Genomic DNA, 14,753 nt, shown 5'->3' with positions numbered 1-14,753 from the left:
ATTACCTGCACGGCTCCCAAACCAAATTTGCAGTTCTATCTCATCCTGTTGTCACTGCGTCTTCCTCCGGATGTGGCGTCTAGAGCCGAAGCTGCCCCCAGCCGGCACCCCCCGCTGTGGCCGCGCACTGGCTGACTGTGACAAATTAAACCCAGCCGATATATGGCAATAACCTTCGGAGGGTAACGTGAGCCGAGACAGCGACGCGGAAGTTGAGGAAAAGAGAAACTGAGACAAACGGAGAGATCCACAGATGGATGATGGGACATATCAGGTGTGACAGCTGCAGCCAAGGCATCGCGTGTGATTACACGATGAGATGCCAGGCATTAAAAGTCATCATTTAATAGCAGTATAGGTGTTAGTATGTTCAAAGTTTGGTGCAGGAAATGTGGTTAGTTGCGATGATGCTGCACTTAAATGTTGAATTACAGATTTAAAAGTGTAGACATTCAAAACTCCTTTGTCCTGACACAAATGGACATTTTTCTTCTTTGTCCGGCTAAATTAGGCCCATAAGATCAGCATTTTCTCTCACTTGAACCTTGCAGTCACGGGAAAAGGAGAAAAGTCCTTAAACTGATGGGGAAAAGTTGTGCACTTAAAATAGCACCCGCGCTTCAAACCGTTTCCCTCAAGGTGCGATTTGGTCGTAACTGCTTAATTGCTCAGGTGGGTTGACATGTTTCATCTGTCAGGGCACACGCGCGCTCTCGCACCAGTCAAGCGAGCACACGTGCACACTTAAATGCAAAAGCCCGACAGGAGAAGGTCATTAAGCAGCTATTGTTGGGTTCCTCTCTGCTCAGCGTGATAACGACTTGATTGATACCACAGTTACTCCGTTACTCACTCCTGCTGCGCGAACTGTCTCGCAAGTGATGCACAAACTACAACGGCGGAGACAAGAAGGGGACCAGACTGTGCACAGGCACTGACACAGCACTCACGCACGATACTTCCTGTCACAAGGAAGCACCTGAAAAGCATCCATCCCCACACGGGCACAACTAAACTAACTGACCTGCTCTGAGTGACCAGTTGGGAGCTCTGGGATGGGCTAGCGGTAGCCTCCTTGTTCTGTCCGTCCCTTTGGCTGCAGATGTCCTACGGGCTGCTCACCCTTCCCGTGTGTGAGAGAGCATCGATCTCTCTGCCGGAGCGGTACGTGGTCCTGCTGCCTGCGCGACTCTCAGATGCGCTCTCTCCTCTCCGTCGCTCACTCTGGCTCAGGCAGATGCAGGGAGAAGTGAAGACGGACGCGGATGAGTGCTGCTCTCTCCCTCCCTCTCTTTCTCTCCCCCTCTCTCTCTCTCTCCCTCCCTCCCAAGGTGTCAGCACCGTGGCACTGTGCTTACTCCACTCTCTCCTCAGCCTGCCAGTCTTTTCACTGAGCTGCATGCTACCTCACCATCTCTTTTCTGTCTGTCCATTGATTTTTCTGTCCTTGTCTCTCTCGGTATCGATCCTTTGAGTCCGTGTCCTTGCTAGGGCAGCCTCTAGCGGCTGTCTTCTTTCTGCGCTTCGCACAGTCACAATTGGATTATGCGCGGTTTTAAGTTGCGTCAGGAACAACAAAAAATGTTCCATCAGTACAATAAAGTAGATCTGGGATTTATCAGTCCGAACAGATATAACTGCTATTACCATTTTGTGCTCACCTGCTGGATTGGTCAAAAATGATCATCTAATTCGAAAATATATAATATTTGAATAGAATATACACTGTTTAAAAGGGGAAATCTCTGGCGCAATGTAACCCCCGGTTTTTCAGATTACTGTTGCGAAAAAATCAAGGACGACGCTCACAGTAGCACCCGCAGAGGTGAGATCAGGTTTTTCCCAATTTTTCGAACTTAAGAAAAAAGGATGAACAATCATATGTGATTTCAAATACATTTCTGAATCATACTGCAATCAGACCGGTGAAAGAATCACTTGTGGAGGTGCAGATTATAGTCTATGTTTCTGATTAGGGAATGGAGGCACCTGGAGAGAGATGTTAAATTCAAAAAGTAGAAATATAGTTATTTATACTTTTTCCCCTCTTTTGACCTTTATATACCTTTGGGGGGGCAGACAGGGGCTAGAGCCCACTCCTGCAAGACGTTGCTGAGCAGTATCCAGGCAGCGACAATGGTCTTGCAGGAGGGGTTTTGTCCGCACCAGGAGTTGAACTGAGAGCCAGTGCCATAAAAACTGTCCTACCACCACGCTGTGTGCTCTATATAGGTAGCAATACGTTACTAACCGTAAGTTGCTTTATGGCTTTAAGATCAAAGCCAAAGCAACTATGGAATATCAAAAGTCCAAGTCCCTCTGGATCCAGAACCCACATCACCAAAATGTAATGTTCTTCATGGGCCCATTATCAATATTTCCTGAAAACTCAATTAAAATTGCTTCATAACTTTTTGACGTAATTGACTAAACCTTAGACAGATGCTGCCTATCACACAACCTCCTTGGCAGAGGAAACAATATTCATATTTTAAGTGTTTATATTGTCGTACATAGATTGTTATTGCCACATGATGAAGACGTAGAGTAATTATTGAGAGCACTGAATCAATCATTTTAGGCTGGACTGCCGAGCAGCATCAGACATGGTGTCGATATCGCCGGGCATCCGGCCAGACTCCAATCCACGTGTGGGGAAAGAGAATGAGGCAGACACGTGGCCCACGAGTCCAACACAGATCATTAATATGGAAGCAGGAACGCAGGTGTGGCTGTGGCCTCAGTGGGCTGTTGCAGCAACTCTATAGCACAACGTTTTAGAAAAATAAACAACATTGTGGGAAGCGGATCGGAGCAGCTGGGGGGAAAACTCCAAGACCCGAAAGGACTTTAAATGAGAGAAAAATGCAAATTTTGTTTGGTGAAGTTATAACAGACAGCTCAGAGGCATTTTTGTTTCTTAATAAGTCTCTCGCATGTCTTCACTTTTCTGCAAATATCATAAAACAACAAATTAATCAGAGCGTTTTCACACTTGAGGAGGTGGAGGACAGCTAACTTTTTCCAACGAGCTCGACCACAAATGCTACTGCGTGCTGACTGACAAAGAAAGTCCTCAAATGTCCAACATTTCTCTTCACATGCCCCACAACACTGCTCAAAAACATGCGGGGCTGTCGTCAACAGAACAATTCTACTTTATGTAGCGTGAGTCGAGGAAATAAACGGACACATGCTCAGACAGACACCCAGCAGGGGTCAAGGTCAAACATGTAATTATCACCACGGGGGTATTTGTCTTACTATCGCCAATAAATGTAAATGGATAGAGAATCAGCAGCAAATTGTGTAAATAAATATACATACAGGGACGTACACCTACAGGTGCCACATCTTGAAAGATATTCTTTTCTTTCGCTCTTTATTTGCGCAATAATTGTGGAGAAATTCACACTCACAGTGCATTTTTACAATCTCTGGCACCTCGAACATAAAAAAGCAATCAAATACTATTAGGTTGTTATTGATTCTGGATTGGAGGATTCTAATCTTTGCAGGGGCCCCTCCATAAACGACAGAGGAACACCTCTGCCACCTGTTTCTTTTTCTACAGGAAGACAGGCCCAGAGCTGCAGCTTTGCTTCACTTTATTAGATTTGCTAGAGAGAACCTAGATTAAAATCTTTGCATGATTAATGTGGAAGCAGCTTTTATGATTTAAGAGCCACTTAAAGCACAAATTATCAGTTCAGACTCAAATTAAATAATACTGTGTTTCTGTGAACTAAAATAATAATGTAAGATGATATTGTTTCATATTTTCTAATAGAGGATTACACATTCCAATGTACAGCATTGGGAATGGTTATTTAAACAGCAGATCCAAAGTAAATGGTTCTGTTACTTTATATGGGCAGCACTCGGCTGCTCACCCCTCCTAAAATGAGTTTTCCTGTTATTTATGTCTTGGGGAAAAACTATTCATGGGGAAATAAATGCAAACCTAATGCCTTCAATTTGATATTGCTCAGCCATTCCTTCATATTATTGTCTTTTACAGGCAGGAAAAGGGACTTTTTCATGAAAATCTTATGGCAGGAAAAGATTTTAATCAAATGTAGATAACCTCGGTCTGTTTCTGTTTTGGCCTCAGATGCACCCAATATTCTTCTCCCGAAATTTGTCTTCAAACGAGGCTAAACAGGTCTTATTCCTTATTTATGACACTTCATATCTTTTAGAGTAAAGCCGCGAGCGGTGCTGTCTGTATTTACTTGAGATTGGATGAGATGCTGGACTAAATCGCTCTTTTAATCCCTTTTTTATCAGCAACAAGGTTATCCCGAAAGCCATGTGTTGCTTTGCTGTGAGAGAGAGAGAGAAAAAAGTGGCTATTGAGTAAAAAGTCAGCCTACATGGCGTTGAATAATAACAGCCAGCTATAGTCTGGGAAGCCAATTCCATTTCATGGTTACAAAGAGGGTTCAAGATGGTCATTCTTCCTGGGAAATGCAGAAAGAAGTGCACTAAAGACCTGGTTTTGTCATAAAGCAGAGATGAGAACGTTGCAGAAGATGGTGCTTAGCGCTTCATTGTGCGTGGAAAAGGGTGCTGGCTGGTGATAAAACCCCCTCTTTAATCAATAAGGATTTTCCATTGTTTAAGTTTGGCCATAGAGTGTGTCATTAAGGTGTGGTCCATTTTATATAGCTAGTAATTGTGACAGAAGGATCCTCAATGTTGTGCTAATAATAGCAGGGTCGTATCCATGGTTATAGGATCAAAAAATCCATTTTTTGCAAACAACATTGAACCTCTAATACTATTTTAGAATTATGCGAAAGGTTTTTTTAATCATCAATTAGAGACGTTTCAGTGGATTTTACCCTCAGAGACAATGTTCGGCTTCAGACCGCTTGAAATCATCATTTTTTTCGGTTGCACGACAGACATGACTGACAGAAGACGAGAGTGGCGGCGCATTGTCACGGGAGCATCGCAATGAAAGACAAAACTAAATTAAGATTTAATTAAACTCGCTGTGTTTTCTCTTTCATTCTAATTAAAGATCTGAGCAGGCCATTGAAGTTATCTCAGATGCACCAGAACCAGGACAGGGCTCAGTCGAGCCGAACGTGCAGAAGAAGCAGGGGAATAACTTAAGAAGGGTGGGGAAAAAAGGGGTACTTTAATGATCGGAATGTGTATTTATAGTCAAAGAAAACATCAACACTTAAACGAGGACGAGAAGAAAATGGAAAAGTTCATGTCACTGTGGAGAAATATGGCTCTATCAGTGATGACTGTGTCATGACTGTGATTCACCAGACACATTAACCCTTGTGTAATGTTCATATTGTTGTTACTCAGCCAGCGTTTGTGGGTCTGATGGATCCGTTGCATTTTGTGGCTTTTAATGCCTCACAATCAAACACTTTTATGTTAAAATACTGAACAGATCTTTAGCTTATCCCAATTACAAGCAGTATAAACAATATATATGGTTAATATTTGCCCTTTACCTTTGTTAGGTCACATTTATAACTTATTATTTAAAACATAATAAAGAAAATCAATTAAAATCAAGATATGAGTGGAAACAAATTTACAAGTGAAGCAAGGTTTTTCAAAACGACTGACTTTTATTTCTTTGAACTTGAAATTTAACCCATTCAGGTGCACAACACAAGCTGGGTCCCACAGACCCAAACACCACACAAGGGTTAATGGATGAACATATGAACACATGAGCAGATGAACACCACAATGATCTAAATCATCTGGAGGTGAGGTGACCGGATTCATGTTGAGCTGACCAGAAAGACTGATCTCCAGAAAGACTGGATCTCACTCGGAAAGACGGGATGAAATCTGCTCTGGACTCTTTTAAGTCCGGATTTGGTTAAAGTGGAATACTGTTTCATTTGCTGTGTGCAACAATTCAATGCCCTTTTCACTATCCTGCATTGCAGCATTAACACGGGTAGTTGAATTGGTATCTCTTTTTTAAAGTCAAGTATTATATTTATGAGATCAGAGTATGAGTAAATGTTGCATTAAAGCGTGCAAGAAACAAAATGACACTAATCAGGAGCATGTAATTTTAAATTTCACAGTGGCATCATGATGCACAGCTATTTGCATGTGATTTAAATAAAGTGATTGCAGCCTCTGAAACTGTGATGCTACATTAAAAACACATTCTGCCTCCACGGCTCAAGTTTGCAGCATTCCCTCTTCCGTGCACACAAAAAACCACACAAATACACACAACCTAAAATAACCACTTCTACTTTAACAGCTAGTACGTGAAATGGAAATGGAAATTATTGATCTTCACTCAGCTACAATCAACTGCAATAAAATTTAAAGAAACTGCTTAGAAAGTTGTCGAGTGACCAAAAGCAGATCAGGCTTTCTGGAGGACGGGATCGGGGTTTTGGTGTCCTGAAACAGACAATAACTGGGAATAATCAGGTAATTGGAGGTGAAGTCTGATATGTTGAGGTGCCCTAAAGAAATGGGACGATCCAAAGAAAGCCTGATTCACACATTTTAGTCCATTTAGTGGGTTTCTTTTGAAGTATTTTGGTACCTAAGTGATGACTTTATGCTCCTGGATGCTGTGGTTGTTGTCTTTTCAATCAATCAATCAATCAATCAATCAATCAATCAATCAATCAATCAATCAATCAATCAATCAATCAATCAATCAATCAATCAATCAATCAATCAATCAATCAATCAATCAATCAATCAATCAATCAATCAATCAATCTTTATTTATATAGCGTCTGTTACAATCAGAATTGTTTCTAGGTGCTTTACAGAATTCCAGGGCCTGACCCCCAAACAAGTAACAGTGGCAAGGAAAAACTCCCCTTTAACAGGAAGAAACCTTGAGCAGGACCAGGCTCATGTAGGGGGACCCTCCTGCTGATGGCCAGCTGGGTAGAGAGAGAGGAGAAGGGGGAGGACAGGTAGAGGGGAGACAAGGCAGAGAAGAAGAGAGACTATGCATAGGTAGAACATAGACTAGGTAGAACATAGTAATACATTATAGTAATCTTTTGTCTTTATGTTCCAACTATGGTGCTCCTGTTTTACGTTTATTTACAGATATAGGTGAAACAACAAAATTAATCAGATAACTGGGCAAAATCCAGGTGCATCAATGCAATTTCTCTCTCAGATCATTGCTGATATCTGATCTCACTTTAGGCTGTTTAAGTGATCACATGAAATGAGGCAATGATCAGATTTTTTACAATCATGTAAAGGGACTCACTGTCATTGTGCATGTTTCATCCTCCTGCTCTCACTCAGTCCATCATCCCTGCAGTCCTGTCATTTCACTTTGAGGATGGCAGATTTAATCCTGCCTCTCTCTTAATCTCCCTCTCCCCACCTCTCTCTCTCACTCTCTCTACCTGAGTCAGTCTGCAGACCTGAGAACTCTGGGTTCCTATGCTGTGAATCTCAAGGGTTCCCTTCAGTGGAAAGATGAGAACACCTGCAGCACCACCAACTGCAGAATGATTTTCTTCTCACTCTTTTTTTTCATTTTTTGCTGCTGTGCATCAAATGTTGAGATCAATCAAATTCCTTGCTTCAACTTTTTTTTACAAGAAAGAAACAAATTGAAATGAGGAGCTTGAGATCTGCTTCAAACATGGCTTGATCATCTCCACTGAGACAATGTTCTAAAGGAAGGAGCGGGTTTTGTCGGAATCGCAGGAATGCCTGCGCAGATTTTTAATCAACTTGAAAAATCAGACGGTGTCCAATTAAAAGGATGCCTCGCTGCCCTCCTGCTGTTTCTGTTTTTCCCCTGTAGTCCAAAATGTTGACAGCCGAGTTCTTCCTCCACTCCCGGACTGTCCGGGACTACGTTTCCTGTGGAGTTTTGTTAGCTCAGCGCCTCCTCAGCACAACCTCGCGAGCGTCCAGGCAGCGACAGACACACTGGCGTCGTTATTCATGAAAAATGACACAGATGGACGGTGAGTCCACAGAGTGGGCAAGTTTAAGAAGCGTAGAGGGGCCAAAATGCTGACTTTCCAGAAATCGGCTGGATTGGAGTGAAAAGGGTTAAACTTTGACCCTGATGCTACACTGAGAGGACGAGATCTCCCCACGATTGTGTATTGCAACAATATTTTATTCATTTCCTTCTCATTATGCAGTTAGAATAATGACCTCCGGAGACATCATTAGCCACGGCTCTAATAAGAAATAAGTGTGAGGACCTGTTTAAAATCCTGAGATGTTGACTTCTACCTACTTGATGATGGAAATCATATTGTATAAATATATATATAAGTTGTATATCAGTCACATATTGGAAAAAAATGAAAATATAGGTCTGTTGATGTATTTTTATAAGATTTAATAATACATTTATTCAATATCATACCCACTTCATGTTTAATAAAACATGAAGTGGGTATTAATCCCAGTTTCACCCCATATATTCATCTTTATGCTTTATATCGCCACCTTCTAAAAATAATGTCTTTTGTCACTTTTTTTCTAAAGAAATAAAAGTTAATCCAAAAGGAGGAGGCCATTAATGCCCCGACTAAAAAAGCTATAAAGTAAAAAATGTCATCCCTGTGGTATCATCCACTGACTTGTTCCAAATGATTGTCGGAGCTTAATTTTCGTGTTCTAAAGCGTTTCAGATGTGAAAAAACTGTGGTGACGGTGGCGCCAGCGTTGCGTGGTGGAGGCCTGTTACTAAATGTGAACTCTGAGGCAACAGCTGTAGGCTAAGCTGTCCCTGGTCAACTCCTGAAGGACACATTTTTCTTGCGGTCCCCAGAAAATGATTATAAATCTGTCTCGCCATCACTGAGGCAGCTGCCTCCAAGGATGCAGTTCGATAATATGCAATAAACCACGCAGCAGATTTGGATGCATGAAACCTTGACTAATGTATAACTGTTACTTAATATCAATAGTGGAAGAAAAATTATCTTATACTGCTGGAAAATAATGGATTTGTGTGTCATTTCTATATTTTACAATATATGTTTTATATCATCATCATCATCGAAGCAGCAGTAAAAAAATTTTAACCCTAACAGAGCAAAACTGGTCAATATCTTCCAGCAGGTCCTGCAGCAAAATAAACCCCTAAAATATTAGAATATTGCTAAATATGCATACAAATGTGCATGCAATTTGCCTCGGAGCTTGTGCTCGGCTATAAGTAGCACATAATAATGCAGGAGATTATACTTCCAGGCCCTGGTTGTTTGAGTTGATGCTGTGAGTTTTGTTCCTAAACCCAACCAAACCTGTGGTGAATTAAATTACCCACAAATCAGTGTCCACAGAGCAGGCGCCTTCAGGACGGATGCCCGACCACTGGGCCCATTGTTAGGAGCATTACGAGGGCCAAAATCTCTTAATTCCTCATTAAATCTCCCCAGTTGCCCCCCTTGCCTCCCTGTTTTTGGATACATAAACTTAGTTTACATACCATCTCTTCTATCTCTGCTTTACAGAGAGCGTTAAATGCATCCAAATTCCAAAAAATTGAGCTTTTTTCCTTCTGCAGTCCTGCCTTGAAATAGTATATTACATTATATATTACATATTTTAAATAACATACCACAAACAATACCTCTAGTCCAGTAAACTCTCTTCACCCCCAAAGAGAGCAACAGTGGAAGGAAAAACTAACCTATAACAGGAAGAAACCTTGAGCAGGACCAGGCTAACATGGGGGGATCCTCGTGCATGTACACTTGGCCAAAATAATGACATAGCATCTGTCTCAGCAGTGTGCCTGTCGATATACTAATTACAGCTGGTCAAAACATTTTAAACTACATTGAATAATAGCAATCACGCAAGGATAACACAGTTATCGGTAAGAGATGCGAGAAAACTAAATAGGAATTGAGATGAAAAAAGAGTAAGAGTTACACCTGAGGGATTGGAGACTCGAAATAAATCAAAAAAAATCATGAATGTATAATTTTCATCAGTGGAGAGTTATATCATCGTTTGGTAAAAAGTGATTGGACCAGTCAAGTGGATTATACAACAACCAATGTGTGTGCATATGTGCATGTGTGTGTGTGTGCGTGTGTGTGCGTGTGTGTGTGTGTGCGTGCGTGCGTGCGTGTGCGTGTGTCTGTGAGTGAGAGAGAGAGAGAGAGAGAGAGGGAGGGAGAGAGAGAAAGAGAGAAATATATCAGAAATCACATTAATGAGGAAAAGACTTGAGAGCAACAGTAACTCCTCTGGACCCTTTCAGAGACATATATGAGGAAAGAGCTTCTGGGAAAATAACTGGATTCTATTTTGGTCCATAATTTTAATAAATAAAGAAATAAACGATGCATGCCGTCTCCTTGGAGATGCCACTGCAGGTACCACAAAGGTCGCGCCTCGTTTCTTTTTTAGCTCCACATGCAGGGAAACATGAAGTTTCCTAATAGAAAGAATGGATGGACCATCACGTCATTAATGCTGGATAGTGTTTTTTCTGGTGGTCAGATCTGAAGGTACACACTTTGCAGCTCATCAGAATAAGCTAATATTTGAGCTGATATTTGCTCAGGCACGGGTGTTTACTTTAAAAGCCTGGGTGGCGATTGCTTGAATTAGCATTCATCAGCTTCACCCGGCTGCACCAGTTAAGGTCGCGGCTATCTTAAATTGTTAAGCTCAATACGTAAAATAACATGTCATTATTGTTTATTCAGACAGTTTTAACTGGAAAAGTAACCTTGTAACCTTGGAAAAGAAAAGCTTCACACAACCCAAGATATAAGTGTGAGCACGGAATTGCTCACACTGCCTGAAGCCTGAAGCAAAGGTGAGAACTGTACTCCGGACAGGTCTGGGTTCTCTTCTTTTTAACTCCACACCTACGCTGACACAAGGCTGATTTATCAGGTTTAACGAAACTCCCTCGCCATTTTTTTTTTTTTTCATGACCTGCAAACAGACTTTGATGCACCATCATGAGCTGAATCACGAGTGGACGTAACCATGAAAAGAGTGGATTTATTTTTTATAACACCTTTTGCAGTGCAGCAAAAAGAGAGAGAACTTTACAGGTAGAGCTCGATGCTAAGATCCAAAGCTTAGCTTACCCTCATTGCACATTATATTTCTGTCCAGGTGAATCTAGACATGTTTGTCCACGTGATGAGTCAATCTGTAGGTGTACGTGAAATCTAAACCCTGAAACGTATGTTAGAACCAACACATATGCACCAAAAATGCATTTAAACATGTCAACAGCATGCACATTTTAGGTTCTGAGGTCAATTAGAGCCTCTCCATTGCCTCTGGGTGTGAGTGTGTGTGTTAATGGTGTGTGTCCGTGACCTGTGATGGACAGCTGACCAGTTCCAGGTGTATTCCTGCCTCTCACTTGAGGACTGACTCCAGTTGCACTGTGACCTTCCGTGACCCTGAATAGGAAGGAATTGGATGGATGGATGGATGGATGGATGGATGGATGGATGGATGGATGGATGGATGGATGGATGGATGGATGGATGGATGGATGGATGGATGGATGGATGGATGGATGGATGGATGGATGGTCTCGCCCTTCAGCAATGTGTTAAAATTAATGCAGGGCAGCAGTGTCTCCTCCATGCTGCCTGTTTACCATAGTAAATAACAAGCTGCAGCCTGGATGCACAGGAGCATCCAGGAGTTTCGACTGAAAGCCTGAGTTTGTACCAATTATCCATGGCCTGAGTCCCACTTCACAGATACCGTGATACGGAATTTACCAAGACTTTGTACTGGACTTTAGTCAATGAATGTGATGAGGCAATTGTCTGGACGAGTTGGCCTGATGGTCAGGAAAAGGTCCGTCTGGTCTGGTGTAGCCTAACTCACGGTTCCCTCCTGACACGTCTCCGTGGTGACAAATGGTCACATGGAACGTTCGAGTGCAATTTGTGATTGACAGAGACAAGAAGATGAAAATATTAAAATCGACTGTCATCCAAACGGGAAACCTCCAACAAACTACTTCAAACATGAATCCATAAATGAGACATAACTCTTAAATACAAAGAGGTTTGTGTGAATTCTTGCTGGAAGAATTCCCACCCAGCCCCACCCGAACCACCCCCCAGTCAGGTCCACTTTGGCTGAGGATATAAATGGATCACTAAATTCCCATCAAACATTAATCACAGCAAATAAATTCCCCTGAAAACACACACTCTCCCGTTTTACAACGCCCAGCTTGGGAAACACAGCAAACGAGAGTTATAGGACCTAAAGTGGGATCTTGGGACACACTCACTTTTACAGTCTATTAATCTATAAATAATTAAAGACTCCCAGGGCCCCAGAGGAGATTACAGCACTTTGTCTTTCAGTATTGTAACGTATTGTGCAGTGAACTGTTGTTCCCTCAGCAAGGAGCACCAAAACATCTGTACTAGATTTGAAAAGAGCAGAGAAATGCTGTTATTTACACCCCAGTGGAAAGCGAGCTGACTTTCCTAAAATCTACCCAACAAAATTGACACAAATTTTCACTTGGTCAGTCTGTAGGAGATCTTGTCGTGGATAATTGCCGCTCTGTCGGTAGGAGATTTATTTCCTGCCTTCTGTGCAAATGCAAGTTGTTAAAACGCCGGTGAGCACAAACAGCTGCCTCTGATGAAATAAACGCCTTTGGATCCCAACAAAGACCGGCGACGCCGAAATTACACCGCCGAGCAGCAGCCGTGGCTGAGCGTCTTGGAATGGAGGATGCTCTTTGTTAGATATCAAAGACAGGACTTCTAATTTCCTTCAATTTGATTGGACCAGAGGCTTTTTGAGGCATTTGGATCCCTTCAGGTACTGTCAGAGTCTTTCAGATTCAAAATGGTGGTTGGATTGCTAATAGAAAAGAAGGACGAGAGCTTGATCTCCTCAGTGAACCACCGTGGTAACATGGCAAAGGAATGATCCGACAACAGGGAGAGGCACAACAGAGCAATCCAGCAAGCAACCTCCAGTATTCTACAGTATAGACTCAGCATTGGGAGATTCTAAAAGCGGCCCACAGTCCACCTTTTTTATACTTTGTCAGGCTTCATTGTCGCCCTGTTGTTGTCATGGAAGCAGGTTTGGATTCTCTATGCTCTTCTTAACTATGTGCTGATGAAACTATAGTGACGTGAGGAGGAATGTAACACCAATGGTCCTGGAGCAGCAACATTTTTAAGAAATGATTAAATCAATTGAAAAATAAAAACAGATGTGAAGAAGCTGAAAAAAGGCTGTTTGTTGTGTTTTTTTTCTATTTCATCTCTTGGATGAGCATCTCTGCAGAAGCTGATGACAGGGGGATGGTCATGCCGCGCTTCTGCTCTTTCGGGGTCGTTTTATAGATTTTTTCATTTCAGCTCTTTGTTGAAGGCGCTTGTCACGCATGTCTTCTTTTGTGCAGTCCTTTTTCTGCAGCCCTCCGTGGTAATTAGCCTCGTGTGATCTCCTGTTGCCTTGCTGCCCTTGGTTGTTTAATCTCTGCGCTTTTTTGAGGCCTGTTTTTGTTTTTTTTAACTTTTTTTTTCCATCCTATCTTTTTCACTTCCTTATTTTTTGCCATATGGGCTGATTTCCTGCTTCCTGACCCTTTCCCGCCAGCCAGACAGCCAGACTTTGCCTTATCGAATCGCTCCACTGTCCCCGGGAGGGATTTTTAACCGCATCTTCCGAGCCACACATCAGTAATTGGTAGAGCTGAAATGGAGGGGAAGTGTCAGAACATCCCAAAAATATTACCACTGCAGTTTTTCTTCGGTCGGTTGGTAGTTGTTTATATTACAGGGTCTCTTTTCTTACGGTATCCTGCAGTTAAGGGACGCCTGTCATAAAGCAGCTTGAAAGTGGGATTTCAGCTAGTGAGCCAGCACCTGTTTAACAGCCTTAAAGGAAAACCACAACTAGGAAAAATTAAAGGTGTTCCGAGGCAGAGGCAGAAGCTTGGACCTTTCCAAAAGATTCCTCCTCTAACATTGTCCGACTGTTTCAAAAACACAAAGCTGGGGATGTGCCTGATACCACATTGTGCTACTCTGGATACTAAAAACAGGAAACAAAAATATGACACAAATGTTTTGCTGGGCTCCTTGTGAGAAGCGCCGGAAAGGGGATTTTAGGCCCCCCTCGTTATGCCTCTGGGACACCGAACAACACGCGCTCCCTCTGCAGACAGTGTACGCGCAGCGGTGTCGGCGTGAAGGTGCACACGAGCGCACACTTAGCTCAGTTCCAGCAGGATTAGCATATCATTTCACACAATAAAGGGCTTTGTGTGGGGAAAAGACATTCAGCAGGTTTTCAGAGATTACACACATATTCCTAAACACTTGACATCTCCGAGTGTTCATTTAGACGTTAATGTGTTTCAAAAAAAGAAATTGACACTTATTTCGGCCTCACAAAGGCACAGCGGTGCTGTGAAGGCAGCAGCGCTGACACATTGAGTTAATTATGCTAATTACAAATGTAGATGTTTGATGAGATTAGGCTTGGCACCTGGAAAATTCTCTTTGCTCCTTAAAGACAGCCTGCTCCCAGGTTTAAAATAGAAATAAAATGCAAAAGCTGCCCACTGCTTTAACACTGTGGTGAGTGTGTTTGTTGCCTATATCCAACCACACATCGCAGCTCAAACCACACAATTTTAGCCCAGTCGCCCGGCTGGTTTTTGTTCTCCTCCCCAAATTGGGGTGAGGAGAACAACTCACCCCACCGGGAAGAACGGCGTCGTTAAATGTGAACACGTCCAATATGCCAGTCAAGCC

At 42.4% G+C, this 14,753-nt stretch overlaps 1 protein-coding gene across 4 annotated transcripts in view; it reads right to left on the bottom strand.

Moving 5' to 3' along the window:
• tnr (tenascin R (restrictin, janusin)) overlaps positions 1-1,299 on the bottom strand; it is a 90,825-nt gene extending 89,526 nt beyond the window's left edge. The window contains exon 1 of one of the 4 annotated variants that reach the window (XM_057057499.1): positions 1,025-1,299. The gene's annotated coding sequence lies outside the window, so the exon portion shown is untranslated. The remainder of the gene's footprint in view (positions 1-1,024) is intronic. The other 3 variants (XM_057057501.1, XM_057057497.1, XM_057057500.1) reach the window with 3 other exon arrangements.
• Positions 1,300-14,753: the final 13,454 nt, after the last annotated feature.

Source organism: Takifugu flavidus, chromosome 15 (assembly GCF_003711565.1).
Source record: "Takifugu flavidus isolate HTHZ2018 chromosome 15, ASM371156v2, whole genome shotgun sequence".
Taxonomy (NCBI): Eukaryota; Metazoa; Chordata; class Actinopteri; order Tetraodontiformes; family Tetraodontidae; genus Takifugu; species Takifugu flavidus.
The sequence above is the reverse complement of the archived record's forward strand: the minus strand, read 5'-3'. Positions and strand labels throughout refer to the sequence as shown.